Source organism: Oratosquilla oratoria, chromosome 1 (assembly GCF_046742065.1).
Source record: "Oratosquilla oratoria isolate Oo_2021 chromosome 1, ASM4674206v1, whole genome shotgun sequence".
Taxonomy (NCBI): Eukaryota; Metazoa; Arthropoda; class Malacostraca; order Stomatopoda; family Squillidae; genus Oratosquilla; species Oratosquilla oratoria.
In genome coordinates this window covers 59,628,070-59,647,685 of record NC_134777.1, presented here as the reverse complement: position 1 = coordinate 59,647,685, position 19,616 = coordinate 59,628,070, and the positions used below count along the sequence as shown (strand labels likewise).

Below are 19,616 nucleotides of genomic sequence, written 5' to 3'. Positions count from 1 at the left end.
GCCTACGTAAAAATATGTTTGTTGTGTGCAACCCAGATCGGGTGATATTTCAATTCTGGAGAAATGCCCATCCGCACACACGAGGAGCAGCAAAAACAAACCTAACATGTCTCTTGTCCCTTCAGGCGATGACCAACTCGGGTGGTGGTTGGCGGTTGCCAAGACTTAGAGGAGATACTGAGAGCGATCGCGCAATGCTGCTGCAGTATCCAGAATGTATGCAGTGCAAGAACCCCGACTACAAACTTTGAACATTGATTTTGTTGAGGAGGCCAGCTATGGAACGGATTTTTGGAACTTCTGTGAATGTGTCTGTGTCAGCGATCCATGCTTGGAAATTACACCTTTGTATTTGCGTATACAAAATAATAAAAAATTTAACTACACAACAACAAAAATAATAACAATAATAATGTGAATAATAACGGCAATAACATTTTAAAGAAAAATCTGCAGTACCCTCCCTTCCTCCACACACCCTTACCACTGGGGGCCAAGCAGCTAAGGCCATGAAAAAGGCCTTCTAAGACAATTCCGTCCTTCTTCCTTTCGTAATCGTTCATCCATGATTGCTAGATGTTGCCCCTGCGGATTGGAGCATCCACATTCCGCAATTAAATTCTCCATGATGCTCCGCCTATCAAAGCGACGCCACAAACCAAATTATGTTAACGAATCAATCCTGATAAATCATATGATCCCACTGAAGAGATGTAGAGGCTGAATTAGCTATCTTGTCACTTAAACTCCCTTGAACGAGCTAAAAGAATATTATATATATATATATATATATATATATATATATAATATGAATCAGATTTGAGGTATTTGGAAGCGGTTGTTGAATTTGCCGAACTGTCGTTCAACCTTCGTTTCAATGGGACCTGCCATATCTTCTATCCATACGATATTGTGTTTATATTATCATCGTACTATTACACCATTAAAAGATGTTGCATAATCATTATTACTTTATATAATCTTATAACGTATTATCCCCATTTTGTGTTTCCATTATCGTCATATTTTGAGTATCATGTCATACACGTATCCTTATGAGAGTAATACATACTGTGGGAAAGCATCACATTATAATCAAATATTCAATAAACAGAGACAAACACGTGGTAACATTCTGGTTTGTTTATGCCATTCTTGCATTTTTTACTCAAGCAAGACTTTAATCTATTCTCGTCTACGTTTAGAAGTCCGTACAAATTTGTAAATGTAAGATGGTACGCGATAGAGTTGCAAATGGCAATACCGACAAAACCCAATTCAATGTCCACGTCTATCATTGCCGACTTCTTTTAGTTCCAATAAGACTCTCTTCCCTTTAGTGTTCTCACCAGCGATTTCAGATTTTAGTGCCCTTAGCAAGAGAGATGCCTTTGGCTGAATAAAATTGTCAGATATATACAAGAACAAACACCATTAAAAGGCATCAAGGGGTAAGGTGAGATGAGAGTGGTAGATGCCAATGACGGTTTCGCAACTGCGTCCGGTACGCCTCGCGTCGTCCGTCTTTCCCAAAAGATCCCTTCCCTGACTTCCGAAACCATGCACTATTCTAACATAATATTCTTTAAAAATGTATCATAAACCAAGGTCTAAGTAAACAGGTCTAACCGCTGGAGCAGTCCTGCGCAGCTTCTGACGTCGTTTGGATGCGTCCATTTTCTCTTTGTGATACACTGAAGAAAACTGTGAAACGCCAAGGAAGACAGGAACTATAATATTTTATATATATATTATATATCATATATTCATATATATAGACAGGAACTATAATATTTTATATATATTTATATATATATTTTATATAATATTTGTCAGAATATAACTAATAGAGTGGAGCGGTGCGAGCGAAGGCGACGTCATTTTCGAACGACGGACCAACTTCAACTGACAGCTATAGGACCCGCTAACCCCACTTTGAACAGCCAGGTGACGCTCACGGGCTCGCTGCGCCAACTCCCTCGAAATTCGGTCGGAAGTGGTTAGACCTTATATTCTTAGATCTTGTCATAAACAATCATGATACGTTAAATATGTGGTCAAAAACAACATCAATAAGCCATTATGTTCCCTAAAGTACGCCGATTTTGGATAGGGAGTTGGGAAACAATTCTTATTCGCGGTCTTTCACCATCCACCTGGTTAGGGTCAAGCACAATATTTTTTGGCAACTGATTATTGATGAGTGTAGGATCCAAAATCAGAAATAGGTCCGTACATAAGTATATAATTTCGGTATGCATGGTAGGCACTCCAGCATGGGGAGGAAAATCCTGCAAGTATTAACTAAAGTCGACATTAAAAAGGTGTCGTCGACCGCAATTTCCATTGTTATCTCATCACGCGCAATTCTCGTGGGACAATGAAACATCTGACAATTTTTCCGTAGAAGATAAATAATGCGCCTAGTAATTAAACACACACTTCTTTTTCGAAGACGAAATGTATAACCGTTTAAAAAAAATTCTGCGTAAAACCTAATTGATATTTATTTTTCCAAGTCATTGTACATTAGCCTATCACTAATCTTTCACTTCCACAATTTCTCGTCACACTCTGCCTTGTTCACTCCCAAAATCATTCACTGAGAATGAAAATCACTGCTTCCGTTTATATTCTGTTCATTTTCACTGTTCGCCTGATTTCCGGTCACTAAAACACGCCTCAACAAAAGTTTACAAAAAATTCTTTTATTTTCATAAATTTCTCTCCGTATCCAACGGTACTTCCCTTTGTAATTGCAGTTGGATTATTTCGTCATATATTTTATCCGGTTGCATGCATGTAAACATACAAACGCAAACGGATGTGGCCATATAACTACCACACTGTTATTACAGCCATTTACAATAGAGGTTGACATGGGACCAATCCTAGTATAGAGAGCACACGCTCTCTTTATATAATAGGAGAGAGAGAGAAATAAGATAGAGAGAGATATATAGAGAGAGAAAGGGGCGAGATATTTACTGAGTATCACCTATGTTGTTGTAATACTCTACCTAGAGTGCTTCTTTACTGAAAATATAGTTTCAAAGCTACTGCTTCAAGCTGGGTGCAGATATGTCCTTTTCTGACGTTTGTACATTTTTTTTTATAATTCTGGCTACAAACAGGTAATTTTATTCAGCATAGGGACCGCCGTGCAGGAAAAGGTATAAAAATCACAAAACGTCTCTATTAATCCTTCCACTCCAGCATAAATTATATATATATATATATATATATATATATATATATATATATATATATATATTATATATATACATATATAGTATATATATTATATACATATACATATATAGTATATATATTATATACATATACATATATATATATATTATATACATATACATATATAGTATATAGATTATATACATATACATATACATATATATATATATATATATATTATATACATATACATATATATATACATATATATATATATACAGTATATATATATATATATATATACAGTATATATATATATATATATATATATGCAGCATATACATCTGCTACTGCCAGATTTTATTCATTCGTGAGAAACCTTTTTGTGTAGAGAAAAGGTAAAGAAAGCATGAGGCTTTAAGATATTTATATTATTGGTATGCTCGGCGGTGGCGCCATCGGAAGCGTGCCGATCTTGCATTCGTTTAGTTGTGGGTTCGAATCCCTTAGTACCCTCAGATTCCCAGCAGTGACTGTTACATGCCCTAACAGTCCAAGTGCATAGGACAAAGGCTTCGAGCGCTGCTGCGCGACTCCTGGCGTACATCCTCTACTTTCCCTTTTTCCTCGCCGACTGAGCATATTTGAGCGACACTAACGGTCGAGAGGTCAGAAGTGGAGGCGGTTCGAGGCAAGCGAGTTCATAGTAAGGGCGGCAAGCAAGTTCGTAGTAAGGACGTGCCACATTAAATTTCCCGGTGCATCAAATCTTCCGTAATGAAGCACCAACTTACCTTCTCGTGACGTTTAACTGAATTATCAATATTTTTTGTGTAAATCAGAATCGTATTTTTACAAGATTCAGTTGTACGAAAACCGTATCCCCCCAAAAAGAAGAAGAAAAAAAAAATATATATATATATATATATATATATACACACATATATATATGTATGTATGTATGTATATAGAGGCATTGTGACAGTTTTAGCGGGATTGTGGTCCTGGGTCTTCTATGTATACCGCCAACTTCATCCAGGAGTATCATTCTTCTGAAGAAGCTCTAGGCGAAACCGATCAAGAATAAACTCGGACTTGCTATGTGTGCAGCAGAAACGCTGGTCGTGCAGATCCAATACCTCATCAGCGGAAAGGGAGTTTCGGAGCTTCCGATACGGAAGGATGGAGTTGGGTAGGGCGAAGCTGTCGGACAGGAGCCCGGAGGTCACGCAGGTAAGCGGTTGGCCGTAGGCGGGGTCTATCTGTGCAGCGGCCCGTAGTCCTCAAAACGTCCTATCGGTGTCGACGGCGGGCGACGGGAGAGCTCGTCCCCGCGAAGCGCCGGCGTAGCCGATGATGGCGCTCCTGACGTGAGGAGAGAGACGAGCAGAAGATGGTCCGTCATCGACGAGAAGTGGGGCCATCCGAACGAATATGGCTTGCATTTGGATACGTCCCAGGTGGCAGCAAGCGTCTCCAGTGATAGTGGTGTGTCGTGTTTCGGCGTCTGTCAGAAACCGTGGGCCACACTGGACAAAGCGCAAATGCCCGGTATTTTACGGTCCTGCATGCACACTGCGTCGGGGGCGGAATCGGAGTGTGGGGTGGGTATCCGCGCACGAGGACGGCAGGGATTCCAGCGAGCGGAGAGGGCGGCCAGGTGCTGTGGCGCGACGCATCCATCTGCAGTGCCACTGGTAGGGCGGGGTCGAAGGGCGCCAACACGGGCGGCGGCGACAGAGCTCGCCTTACGACAGGGGAGTGGGCAGCGAGGGGCGTCGCGTCGGCTTGCAGGTGTCTCATGTCGGACGCGTCGTCTGCGCCGAGAGCGGCGGCTGTAAGGCCCTTGATATCTTCGACATGCCTAGGTGCCGAGTGCCTACCCCCATGATGTCCGCACCTGTGTCAGGCAGCACGTACGCGGGTGCTGAAAGGAGGCGGAGGGCGGTCGGCCGGAAGGCACCGGGACGGTGTCAACCTTCCCTGGAGAAGGCACGGGGGCTGGGGGTGCGCGAGTCTGGCTGGGAACCTTTTCCATGGTAACACGACGCATATTATGCAGGTTCTACTAGGCGTCCTGCCTCCTGCAGTAACGTAATTGCAGCGAGGGAACTCCTAGGCTGGGTGGGCGTGGCCTCCGCGTGGGTGGCAGGATGAAGCAGGATGTCTCTTTGTTCGCGCGGCCTGCGTAAGTCGCCTGGGTCCCGTGCAAGGTGTCGTTCGTGGCGGGTAGGGAGAAGCGGTGGGATGAAGGCCTCTTTGTTTGCACCACGAAGGCGCGTCACTATCACACGATTTTTCACGGTCCCATGCATGCACACTGTTGCCGGCACTGCACTCGCAGTCCAACACGTCCACTGTCGCTTGTTGGTCTGGTTCCGTCAGTGCTTCGTTCACGTACGCGCTAACGATTCGCATATTGTCCCATGTTTTACTGTTGCAAGTAGCAAGCAATTGCTTGCATCCTACTCACTGCGCCATGTTATGTGTGCAACAGAAACGCTTTGTGATGTTTGAATCTGTTTTATTGTGGCGTTAAGTGTACAAGGAGCACTACATGCGCTCGGTTAGACTGGCAATTCTAAACTGGGTTGGTGGCACTCTGCGCAGAGCGAGAAAGGCCTTGCCTCGTACACATACGAGGCCCCGTCAGCCGTAGAAAAGAATTTTTGTAGGAAGCGTCACTGGTGGTCGGGCATGTTACGACATTACGGTGCCCTGCTTGTTCAATGTTAGGGGTCTTATAGCACTACACTACAGGACCTAGACCCGTGTTTTCTTCCACCTTCCTCAAACCTGTCACAATGTCTCAACATTTGTCTCAAGATGAAACAGACGGACATGGAATCATCCATAAGTCTACGGCTGAATATGTCGAAGAAAAATACAATTGGAAGGACGAGTTGGAAACCGGGTTCAATCAAGGAACATTATTATGTTGCTCACTATCATCTCGGAAATGCGACCCAGCCCTTCCCTGAAGGTACGCACGTGCTCTACAGCAACTTCAAGACACCATAGTTACGACAGACAAAGGCGGTGCTGTGGTAATCCTAGATAAGATAGACTACATCCACAAAATGGAAGATCTCCTGTCCGATCCATGCACATAACGTAAACAACATGACAGCAAAGCGAAGCTAGAAGCGGAAAGTTTCAACAGAGCTACGAGAACGATTCTAAAGAGAACAGAAAGGGGTAAAAAGATTTTACACCTTTTAGAAGAAGACCCCAAGATACCAACAATGAAGGGACTTCCTAAGATACACAACCCGGGCATTCCACTCAGACCCATCACATCAGGCATTGGAAGCGCCCCACACAGATTAACTGAAGTCCTAGCGAAGCTCCTATCGTCAGTCCTTGGGAGCATCAGTGGGACGCATCTCAAGAATTCAACACCTAAGAAATTAGTAAGTTATATTACCTCTCTATTTACACGTTCCCACACATGGTGCCGTTAATGCATCCAAGGAGGCGTTACACAGAATCAGCGAGGAAAACCTTCTGGTGTGTAAACGGGACTACATGCAACTAGTGGAAAAATGCGTAAGGTTCGGGTCATTCAGATTCGGCATCCAGGAATACCACCACCCGGAAGGCCTCACCATGGGTTCTCCACTAAATTCACTAGCAGATTCTCTCTACCTAAATGTCCTGGAAAAGAATAATTACCAGAATTCTCTCTCTAAGGACGCAGTTTGGTTCAGGTACATAGACAACTGCCTATTTATTCTTCCAGAAGAGAGGGACGTAGGTGATATAGTCAAAATTGAGTAAAGTTGTCAAGAATATTCAGTTCTCTATGGAGGTAGAGTCTCACGGCCGCCTACCTTTTCTAGACTCGGAAATGATCAGAAATGGAAAAGCTCTTTTCAGAGTCTACAGGAAGCCCACCAATAAAGACGATTTAATACAATACTACAGCGCACATGATGAGAGGACAAAAACAGGAGTGGTAATAAGTTTCTTCCTCAGAGGACTGAGAATATGCAGTCGGAAGATTCTCGACGAAATCTCGCTCATTAAAACCATTTTTAGGAAGCTGGGCTATCCAGTCTTTTTTGTCCACCTCTCTAAAGAAAGCACAAAACATCAGACGACGTAAGGACCCAGTCAAACGGGACAGACAATACTTAATTTATTCCGGGATCTAGTCTTACTCACACACTTGGAGTCGCATTACGGCCGCTTGGTCTGGAAATTATTAATGACACAGGTAAGAAAATAAGACACTTGGTAACACCGACTATGAAAGTAAGGAACGACCAAGTGTAGCTGCGATACAAATCAAAACAACAAAACCAAAACCAATTCTGAATGACACGGGTTTGTGATATTTGTTCCTTTGTGTTCTTTTTGTCACTTCTTTGATTTCGGTGGACACTACACAAATCTTGTAATTAATTTCTTGGTGTCATTCAGAATTTTTTTTTTTTTTGTTGATTTGATTTGTATCGCAGCTATAGAGTACAGTGTTATTTTGTTGGGTTTGTGATATTTTTTCTTTTTTTTCTTTCTGAGGTCCCATTGTTATGACACTTTACCAAAACCTTGTAATTTCTGCATGTCATTCGAGACATGATTCAGTTTTGTTTTTTGTTGTGATTTGTATTGTAGCTACAGAGGAGCGAATGAAAGTCAGAAACGTGGAGTGATGGCCGGCGGCTTAGGAAAGGGGATTTTGTCCGATGTGAGATTCAGTAATCATTAGCTTTTTGGATTTTGGTATCAGCATGTTCTTGCCTCTTATATATAATTTTGTTATATATATATATATATATATATATATATATATATATATATATATATATACACACACATATGAGTATATATATACACACACACACACACACACATATATATATATATATATATATATACATATACATACATATACATAACATTTCTTTTTCCAACATTTGACTGCGTTGTTCTCATAGCTGGTTTTTCTACTGTTATATTTCACTCTTACTCGAAACGAAAGTAGTTTTGAGACTATCCTTCAAAATCATGGAACGCGCAATTCTTAATTTTGCAGTTATGTGCATCCTAATTACATTTTTGTTCAATTTCAAGCGTGACTGGTGTACGATCCTCGTGGGTGCGGTGTGTACGGGGGAGAAGGGGTTGTTGGTCTTCGTTAAGGGAAACGAAAAGAACAAAAAGGAAAAGGAAAAAAGGAAAAAAGAATAAAAGAATAAGAAAATGGAAAAAATAATAAAAAAAAATAAGAAAATACAAAAACACAAAGAGCGAAAGAAAAAAAGAAAAGGTTAACCAAAGAAAAAAAGGAAAGAAAGAAAAGAAGAGAAAAAGAAGAAAGGAAAAAGAAAAGAAAAAGAACACAAAAAAGAGAGAGAAATTGCGACTGGATCCAAACGTTTGTATACAAATGTGTGTGCAGTCGTTTGCACAAGGTTGAGCCTCTTATGCAAAACCCCCAGGATTAACTGTAACATTAGCGAAGTACTTTCGTTTTGTTAACCAGGTTTTTATTGACGCATCCATTCCCTTGTTTGAACAAGTTATTATGTTACCGAATAGAGATGCCAAATTAAACAAATACTCACAAATAAAATAAAACAATAATAATAACGAAAAGAATGCCCTTGAATGCTGAGTTGCGGGTTTAGATCGAGCTTCGCACAACACGGACGGGTTGTCCAGCACCCACATGGCTCCTTGCCTTCCACGCCCAAGGTCACGGCACAACGCCTTTAGCCACATCCACCCGACGATTTTCTTCAGCTATGGGCTCTTCGGGTGTAGAACTAAGCCCCCCTTTAACCTTAGTCCTGTTTTAATTCAATCAAAACACTTGACAGCAGTTAGCACAGTATGTGCAAAAAGTAACGTCAGTATGAAGAGTTTAATGCACCCAAAAATATATAAAATAAAATAAAAATTTAGCACAGCTGTGCGGTATAGAGTCCAACGGCCTCTACCAAATGACTAGTCCAGGTTAAATGATGAAACGGGCCTGTTGTGACAATAACTGAACTCCTAAGATATAGAAACAACAGCAGCAACAACATAGCGCGGATGTTGGGGCGTCAGTGCTCAACGTAAACAATGTGGATGGCCCAGTTTTATCGTTCGGGTCCGCCAAGCTGCACGGTACAATAATCTCATAGACACCCCTAATCAACCCTCGCACACACTGTAACCCATGTTCCGTTCATCTGAACGTGCCAAAGACTGTCCCCTATTTACGCAACATTCTATTTCTTGTAGAAACTAATCGTCATACTGGGATACTGAATGCAAGGCATCATGTAGTCAATAAGTTAGGAACCATTTTGTGCGTTCCTAAGAGCAGTCATACGTCATTCGTCTAAGTTGGAATAAAATCTCTACCCATAGAGAAATAATGAGATGCTTTTGAACTACTAATGTCCCTCTACGCTGCACCCCTGAACGCATTTCCTTACCGCATCTGTGAATTCCTCTTCCTCTGATGCTTTGCGGTGGGGTTGAATGAGAATAATGCCGCCACTGTATTCCAATGCGTATTGAAAAAGGAGAGTTGAGGAGACGGAGTGGAGGGATTAGGGATTCCCCACTATATCTTTCTCGTGCGAAAAAGTGAAGACTTAATAGTTGGGAAGGACTCCTCCCAGAACCCTACTAATGGGGACAATAAATGTATAAGGATGTGGTACGAATGACAAAAAATTGGTAGTACGTGAAGAAAGATGGATGTGTTAGCGCTGAGTGAAATGAATCTGAAATGGCGGGGGAGGGGTTGGAAGTGTCATGAGTGAAACATTAGGAGTAATGAAAGGGCAAGAATGGATGGAGAAGCACTGTTTGTGAATGCTGTAATGGAGGAGCGGAGGAAAGTGTCTTCGCAGATAATGTGGGCGATAAAGAAATTGGGATGAGAGATATGGGCTTTTGCGAGTACATATGGTCTTGGTAATGAGAGAAGTGAAGAAGAGCGAGAAGCATAGTAGACTTGTATAAACGAGTGTCTTGCGAGTCTTTGGGAAAAGTGTATATGTAGTATTATCATGGCATCTTATTGCTAGGGTAGGGAGGCGAGCCGATATATGAAGTAGTTGCGAGGTATGGAGTGGCATGAAGGAACGTTAGTGGAGATAATGGATGCATGGAGGCGAAAGAGAAATTATGATAGCAAACAGCGTTTCAGAAGAAAGGTAAGCATATGTGGGCCAGGGTGGGAGGGTATACGAGGTCACATTGGACTACGTAGTGGTGTCCAAAAAGATTAGAAAAGTTTTGGACGTAAACGTGTTCAGGGGAAAGGGCTGTGGACTGTTAGGTTATTTGGTGGAAGGGAAATTAAGAATGGGAGTTAACTGGAGAAGGAAGAAACGGAGAGGGAGGGAAAGCTGCTGCGAGTGTTATGCAAAAGGGGAGGAGGAAATAATCCCAGACGAACTTGAGAGAGGTATGAGGTCTTGTGAAAGAGAATAAAATAACAAGAGTAGAGGAAGAATAGGTAGGTTTCAAGGAAGAATTGCTACATTGGACAAACAGTAGGTATTATGACGAAGATTCGAGAGGAGATGAAACGAAAAAGATGAGGGCGGAACTGGCCGAAAATAAGCAAGTACAGACCTTAAGAACACCCTCCTGGGGGGGGGGGTAGTCCTCGATCACATAAACTTCCCCTGTATTCACTTTGGATGCGCCCGCGGGGCAATACACTGGTAGAGGAACTGTGCTGGTCCCGAGCGTCATGTTACCAAGAGCTGGACGCCTCCCCCACCACCCATCCTCCACCTACTCCCGCCCTCCGGCAATGCGTTCGTCCTAGCGCACGCGTGGGAATAAACAACTCGCAAAATTGTATGTGTACATTTGTGTGGGCAACAGGTGGTTGCTCTGCTGTTTTGTTGTGATCTGGTGGAAGCCGTATCACATCTCCAATTTCAAACCCGAAGCAGTGCGCGCAGACAGACTGGCTGGGCGAGTTGACACAGGGAAAACACACTACATTATGTAACCCCAAAGGCACTCAAAACTGGCCCATGGTTTGCTAGAGCTATCCAAATGTATCTTCCAATGTTGTTCCATCGATAATATTTTGCTTAAGATAAAAAAAAAATACATTGAGAAGTATATTTGTATCACTCCAGTATAGTATATGCCAGTTGTGTGTGTGTCCACAGCAGTGTAGGAGTTTTACTCATTTCGACTACCGTATAGACCATGACGTTCCCGTATATAATTTTGGCGATTTTATTTAGCTGAGGGAAATGTCCGCACAGAGCGTGTTTGCCAAAGAGACTGATCCATTCATGACAACTTTCTTTCACATTTCAACTGCGCAGATGTTACAAAATAAAAGCAAAAGACTCCATTGTGAGGAAGGATGGTGAGGAAAGTTGGTGGACATCTAAACGGTATGATCCCGCACGGCCTCAGTTATATTCCTTGAGTCGCACCACTACTCCATGTAGCCCGGCTAGCTCAGTCGGTAGAGCATGAGACTCTTAATCTCAGGGTCGTGGGTTCGAGCCCCACGATGGGCGCACTGCTTTACAGGGGAGCAAATTATCTTGTAGTTACTTTTTCGATGTGTGAAACTATAACCGATGCATTCAGTGTAGGAAGTACTGATATATATTGTGAAGTAAAACTTCATTAACAAGAGTCTAGACTGAGGCTGCTTTGAGTTGATGTGGGTGGGTTGAGAATGTATCCTTGTAACCCTCTAGTCTTAAGAGGCCGTCCGGGTGTGTATACATCGTTCTGGCAAAAGTTGGTGTGTGTGATTCACCATGGTTTTGTATCACTTGTTGGACTCGTGATCGACAGCTATTTCCCTCCCGAAAGAGAGCTCATATATAACCACAGCTATTTCACTCCCGAAAGAGAGCTCATATATAACCAATATATGAGTAATGCTGTGACCTTACACACACGCACGCACACACCCCTCTCCGCCCACAAAAGCTGGAGTAACGACTCGCAGGGCAGCGATACTGAAATTACTTCAGCCATGGGTGGAATTCGAACCCGGACCGCTGTAGTGGCGGCCGCGAACGCTATCACTGCACCGCCGAGTCCTGTTTTGTGTGTGTGTATATATATATATATATATATATGTACGACACTGAATGGGTCCCAGTGTTTAGAGATACGTTTTATCAACCACAATGCACTTTAATTCTAAGCCATATAGGCGCATGCAGAAATTGTAACGAGGAACGCCCAAGGACTCGAACGTTACAAGTGCCGAGTGACTTAAACCAATACACCATCAAGAGAGCTCTCTTGATGGTGTATTGGTTTTAGAATTAAAGTGCATTGTGGTTGATAAAACATATATATATATATATATATATATATATATATATATATATATATATATATATATATATATATATATATATATATATATAACATACACATTTATATGTTTTCTTCATCGGCTCGAGATTGTCCCCGTGGATAGAAGCGTTTGTTGTCGCCGACGAAATATGATATTACAATAGACCGTTCTGGCAACTGGTGAACAGTCGTCTACAAAGGTCTTGACACGTCTGAAGGCCTTTTTGAAGAAAACGCATGGAACAAAGGGCGCGCTACGGATTCAAAGTAAGGACCTATGACCGAGAGAGGAGGGAGGACAGAAAAAAAAGACTGCTAAGACTAGCTGAGCAGCACGAAAGATAAATATGGAATGCATGGGGGGGGGGTAAGGAGACGAATGTATGATGTCCAACGAGCCAAGCTCCCCCGCCCCACCCCTGATTAAAGACTGTGCACTACTAGCGTCCCGTACCACTGTCCAAATTGCGCTTGGCAGTAAGTGAATTGTTATAAAGTATGTGGAGAGACGAGTCAAAGTTTACAGGGGTGGCGTGGCAGAGGATGGCGAAGTAGTGCGATTCATGGAAGATGTTGGGAGAAATGTTCTCTCTACGAAGTGTGCGTGCGAGCGCACTTTTTACAAATACCGCGCAATGGGGAAAAATATGCGCACAACGTTCCCAAGATGGAGTTGAATTCTTACATAAAGTAATTAATCGTAAGATTTCATTATTATAAAAAAAAAATCAGATAATATACCTTAATGCACACTTAAAAATGGGAAAAAATACACACGACTGTGAAGAAGAACCTCAAGACAAGTAAACAAAGTTATACATCCAGAAATAGGAGGATATACATTGGGAGAGGTCCCTGTTTAGAAGTGGGCTGAGACTAATTTCACAATTCCTCGCAAAATCTCAAACCTTTTTCACATCCCCTCCCTTCATTTCAGTTTCCCTCACCAGCACATATTCGTCCAACATTATTTTCTTTCCTAAAAAATACTTTTAGCGTTTCCTCCCAAATTTTCCCTCTGCCTCCTGTCCTCGCTGACACACCTGCTTTGAACACTTCGACCTTTTGTTTGTCCCAGTGGCTCACCTCCCCGCATCACCTCAACACATTCCTGATAATATTTTCCTCCTAACCCAAGCTCTTTATTTTCCCTAACAACCTTAATTAACAACACCCTCTCCATTCTCATATGCAGACTCGAGACAAATATCTACTGGTCTCTCTCATTTGGTTTCAAAGTCCACGCTTCACCTCCGTACCGCTACGTGGTTCACTGAAAACGTAACAATGTGTACATTAGCTATCAGGATCTTTTCCATTTTTCGGCATGCAGTTGATTTCAACAACTTATGAGAGGCAAGAAATGAATATTAATCTGAAACCAAACCAAGCCTAACCTAACCTAAAAATTCTGCATGTCGTAAAATGGAAAAGACCCAGCTATCCTATGAAAAGTTCGCTTTTGCTTATTTTTCTAGAATCTTTCTCCATGCGTTAAGTCGAAGAGGCACCACATGCAAAACACAACCGGTAAACCTATTTTGAAAAAGAAGGAAATGGAACAACTGATTTGCATAACAAGAAATCCGTTCCAGGAATGACTTCAGTTGCTGACGTCACGGGTGAACAAGATGGGACAGATAAGTTAAAGAATACAAGAAATACGAAGATGAAGCTGATGACGATATGATATATCTATGTCAATGACAGTCTTTCAATGATAATATCAAAAGGTTTCCTAATGTATTAATACTAGGGTCCCTACACTAAAAAAAATCACATAACCACTCAAATATAACCCGAATTTCAGAGTTTATACACAATAATTGCCATCTCGAACATGTGACGGGTAGTGGAGATGGTTGCTGGCCCTTGTATTGGAGGTGGGGTGGGGGTTGACAGTTGTTGTGGTAGTGACTGTTAGTACAGCGGTAGCCACAGTGATACGAGTGGTGTTACCAGTAGCACTGATGGTACCATTGACAGTAACGGTGGTAACTGTGGAGGTGATGCACCACCAAAGGCAATGGTTACGTGGAATACGAATAACAGAAGTCAGTAAAGATCAAGGAAGTAGAGGCGGTGGAACTAATGATGGTGGTGGTTGTTGTGGTTAGGGAGGTTGAGGGGTAATTATATTCTTATGCGGTTGTTGGTAATGTACTTGTTCTACCGGTAATGGTAACCGTATTACCTCTGACGACGAAGTCTGTGTATACCACAAACAAAAAAGATGAGGCAAGCGTTACGGAATAACCAGTGATTCCTAGCTGACTCATCCCAACGCTCAACAGTAATTCAGTGAGACAATCATCTAATGATAATGCGTGTGTGTGTGCATTATATATATATATATATATATATATATATATATATATATATATATATATATATATATATATATATATATATATATATATATATATACACGTATATGGAACTCTCGTCGCCATCCCAACGAGGAAAAAATAACAGTGACTGACTTAATACCACGCTAAAATGATGTCATTCGTGACGGTCCTTTCTACTACCCAGTCTATTCTCTCGTGACATCTCTGACTTCATCTCAAAGCGATATTGTCTGCATGGATAGAAACGCTAGATTATTATAAAAAAAAAATCACGACAGTTCAGCCAACGGACGATGCTTCGGCTTCTGAAAACAACTTTTCCCTACTACTGGAGCTATATTTTTTTTCTACGGCCGAACTAAAATTTTCTTCCTTATGAGGCTCCGCCTTCAACTGAATAAAATCGCATGGCCTTAACAAGGACAGAATACATAAAGAACACCTACACAATACAGCGACATAAGCCAGTCGTGTAAAACTTGGCATAGTAAAGATTTGTTTTGCTGAAGCCAATGACGATTTTAATGACGTTTGAAAGAGGAACTTATGTCAGTTTTAAAATACTGTTCGATCACATTTGCTTCAGTTGCGGCCGACGAAGGCGACGCGGAACTCTTCGACAAACGGACGGACATGGCCCAAACTATTTTTTCTATGGAATGGTTATGCTAAGTAAGGTTAGGAGCTATTGGACAACGTAAGTTCCATGTTAAATATCCGTGCTTGTGTGATTCTGGAATTTTACCAATTCATCACTCAACCACATTAATTTTATCACTTTACAGCGCAGTACGTATTTCAATATTTTTGTACGAGTGAAACCATACTACTATGCCTGGTCAGGCATCTAAACCTAAAACCCATTAAGGTACATTTAGATCAACTAAGACAATTTTATTTTGTTTAAAGGGACCCGTCGTTAAAACGAAGGCCTCGCAATACGGACCTTCATAGATGGTCCCTCATGACTCAAAGCAGGTTCCACGACGCGCAGGCGCAGTCCTGGGAGGCAATAAATATTCCAGAAACCCCCAAATGACAAGACGCAGACTTACATTTCCAGGCTGACAACTGGTTCTCCTCAGCTTTGACTGGATAGTTTCCAGGCGACTGCCGCTCTGTAACACCAGGAGAATGTCAGCTGCTTCTACATAAATCTTTCAGGGATCCTGACGAAACTACTTAGGTCTTCACTCGTGCCCAGGCGAAGACGAAGAGGCCCCTGATGGCGGAGGCGACACGTGTATCCAAGTCACCACTTCACGACGAAACACTGCACTTTCTTTCACTAATTCCGATTAATCACTCGCAAGGATAGAGGTTTTGATACGGCAGAACCAGCGGTCGCTCCCTACTCTAGCACACAACTTCGTCAATACACGGGCGACAGCGTCAGCAGATAGCTACCAACCACAAGAACCGATCCTTCAAGTTGAGTTGCAGGCTACCGCCAGACAAAACAATTATATCGGCACTTAACAACAAAACAAAAGAACGTTGTTTTATTCTGAAACTTCCACAAAAAAACCTTCTCCGTGTGCATGATTATGTTATGAATGTCACTGCATGGCAAGAGTGAAAGAAAATGAGGTATTGATAATTAATGTTATTTTTTTATGGGGGAGCATGTAGACATCTGGCAGCTGTTGCCTTAGTGCCAATCCCTCTCTCCCATGAGTAAAGCCACGATTACTCCGCGGTTCGACCAACACTAACTGTTCAGACAAAGACCCAAAACATAGCCTAGAGTCTGCCTAGAATTCTCAAGTGGAGGCCGTGGTAATCAAGTCAAGCTCGCCCTCTGGCAACAGCGCCCACTCGTAAGAGGCCCTGCCTCCCTCCTACCCTTCCTCCGCCCACCTCCAAGAATGAGCACTTGCACCAAACAACCTATTATGTTACAAGAACTGTGGTTGTGCACTAGACCCACGTGGAAGCAGTGTGTACCCACAGTTTTTTCATCCCGATGTAAACAGTAACGGAACGGAATCCTTGATAACTGACATGGTTAATTTCTGGCGGCCTTTTGTCTCCGTCTGTGGACGCCGCGACCTTTGACAGTGCCATGGTATCTTCCGGAAGAGCCACAGCCTGCCAAGTGAACAAAGGCCTTTACTTTGTCAGTCGTATGGAGATTCTAGACCTTACCCTCCAGACTTTCCCTCCTTTTCACCCCGTGCTTCTATCTCTCGCTTTCACACACACATGTACACATACGACTCGGCGAATGGAATCTTTTGTTGTATATTGGAATTAGGTAAACACACAAATAAGTAGTCTACATGCTTAGAGCTGCTTCCCCCTTATAAGGGAGGTAGCCAAGTCAGAGGCACGTACCCACTCCCACCCATTCCAAGCCCTCCTCCCTCTCATCTTAGCTCCTCATGGGTGACGGGTCATCCCTGTATCCCGCTCACTGCTTTGGGTTAGAAGCAATATAGCAGGGCAGCACATCCACAGCAAGGCCGTTTCACTTAATCGCCGATCCCCGCTCTCCGTCCCCTCATGCAGAAAAAGTGAAGATGGGAAGAAATCCCTTCGGACTGCGTCAAAATATCATTCATTCATAAGCACCCCCCAACCCCCCACAATCATCCCTATCTCTTGCCTTCTCCCTCCTTTGCTTAACAGACATTCCTCTCTTCCTTAACGCCCCTTTCACCCCATCCATCTTATCCTCGGTCGTCTCTTCAAATTCACTTCCCCCACTTCTGCCTTCCACAACTCTTTTACTAATTTTTCAAAACCCATTCTTTCCATGTATCCAAACCATCTTAACACTCATCAGCTCTGTCATCTTTTTCTTTCACCTCTTCGTTTCTCACTCTATTCTAGTAACCTCTACCATACTTCTCAGGAATTTCACCTCCAACACATTAATTTTTTTCCTTTCTGCCTCTCTTAAATTACATGTCTCTATCGCATACAAATCCGTAGACACAATCACCTTTCTGTATCCATTCCCAGAGGCCTATTTCTCATGTCAAAAATAACTACATACATATACCAAAGGCTTTTTCCCACTTACACGGGAGGTAGCCAAAAACAAAGGCATAGAAACCACTCCCACCCATTCCATCCCCTACATACTCCCCTCCCCTCTACACTCTTCTCTCCCTCTCATCTTGGCACCTCCTGGATGACGGATCATCCCTGCATCTTGCTCACTGCCCTGGGTCAGAAGCAGTGTCACAAGACACAGCACATCCACAGCAAGGCCGCTTCATTGATTCGGCGACCCCCCCCCCTCTCCGTCCCCTCATGTAGAAAAGGAGACGGGGAGAAATCCCTTCGGGCTGAGTCAATTTATTTCTCATCCATACTCCTTCACCACCATCCCCCACCCACTTCCCCACATGCATCACAGAATCATCTATACACAACCATTCTTCATTCACCCCTATCTTCTGTCCTCTCCCGTCCCTCCTCAATAGACATTCCCCTCTTTCCCAATGCTCCTTTTACCTCATCCATTCATTTCATCCTAGGTCGTCCCCTCATGTTCAATCCTTCCACATCTACTAATCTTTCTTCGCTCATTCTTTCCTTGTGTCCAAACCATCCCAATACTCTTTCATCAACCCTATCTCCCAACTCCCTTTCCACTCCTGTTCTCCTCACATCCTCATTTCTCACTCTATCTAGCCTAGTAACCCCTATCATACTTCTCAGACATTTAATCTCAAACACATCCAAACTCCTTCTCTCTTATGTTCAATGTTTCTGCCCTGTACTGTGCTGTCGGCACAATCAGTCCTTCATACAATCTCCTTTTAGCATCCATATCCTAAATGTCTATTTCTCGTTACACTTTTTAATCCACCAAGGCAATTAGTCGCTTCTCTCATTTTACATTCTACCTCCACTCCCACTCCTCCTTTTCCAGCCACATTCGCAACCAAGCATCTAAAAACATCCACTTCCTCCGGTCTCCCTTAATACTCACTTCCAGTCTGCTGCCACTTTCTCCCCTTATACATCTCATCACCTTACTTTTACCCACATTTATCTTCAACTTCCTTCTTTCACACACCTTCCTAAACTCTGTCACTAACTTCCTCAATCCCTACTCTGATCCCGCTACAAGTGCAGTGTCGTCAGCAAACAACAACTGGCTTATCTCACACTTTTCTCCATTTTCTTTAATCATCTCCAATCCCTGACCCAATACCCTAGCATTCACCTCTCGCACCACCCCATCCATGTATAAATTGAACAACCAGGGCATAACACATCCCTGACGAAATGCAACCTTTACTTCAAACCACTCACTCTCCATTTCTAATCCTAACACAAGCTTTACTACTCTCGTAAAAACTCTTGACTGCTCTTAACAGCTTTCCTCCTATCCCATATATCTGCAATACCCCAGTGCCTTCCTGTCTACCCTGTCATAAGCCTTATCCAGATCCATAAAAAAAATATGAAACATCCTTACCTTTTTCATAAGAACATAAGAATAAAGGAGACTGCAAGAGACCATAAGGCCTACACTAGGCAGCTCCGTATCCATCACCACCTGTCATCCCCATCCATAAAGTTGTCTAATCCTTTTTTAAAACAACTGATAGTTTCAGTGCTTACTACATGGTTACTAGGTTTATTCCATTCGTCGACCACCCTATTAGTAAACCAATTCTTGCCTATTTCCTTCTTAAATCTAAATTTGTCCAGTTTATAATATCCATTACTGCGAGTCCTGCCCTGTTGTTTTATTATGATGACCTTGTTTGCATCACCCTTGTTATAGCCTTTGATCCACTTGAA

At 42.5% G+C, this 19,616-nt stretch overlaps 1 protein-coding gene and 1 non-coding gene across 4 annotated transcripts in view; one reads left to right on the top strand and one right to left on the bottom strand.

Annotated features, from left to right (window-relative positions):
- The window catches only part of LOC143029843 (uncharacterized), a 129,691-nt gene extending 113,456 nt beyond the window's left edge, over nt 1-16,235 (bottom strand). For all 3 annotated transcript variants that reach the window (XM_076193066.1, XM_076193379.1, XM_076193333.1), the window contains exon 1: nt 15,905-16,235. The gene's annotated coding sequence lies outside the window, so the exon portion shown is untranslated. The remainder of the gene's footprint in view (nt 1-15,904) is intronic.
- Nucleotides 11,624-11,696, top strand: TRNAK-CUU (transfer RNA lysine (anticodon CUU)). The gene has a single exon. It is a non-coding gene; the product is annotated as a tRNA-Lys (tRNA).
- Nucleotides 16,236-19,616: the final 3,381 nt, after the last annotated feature.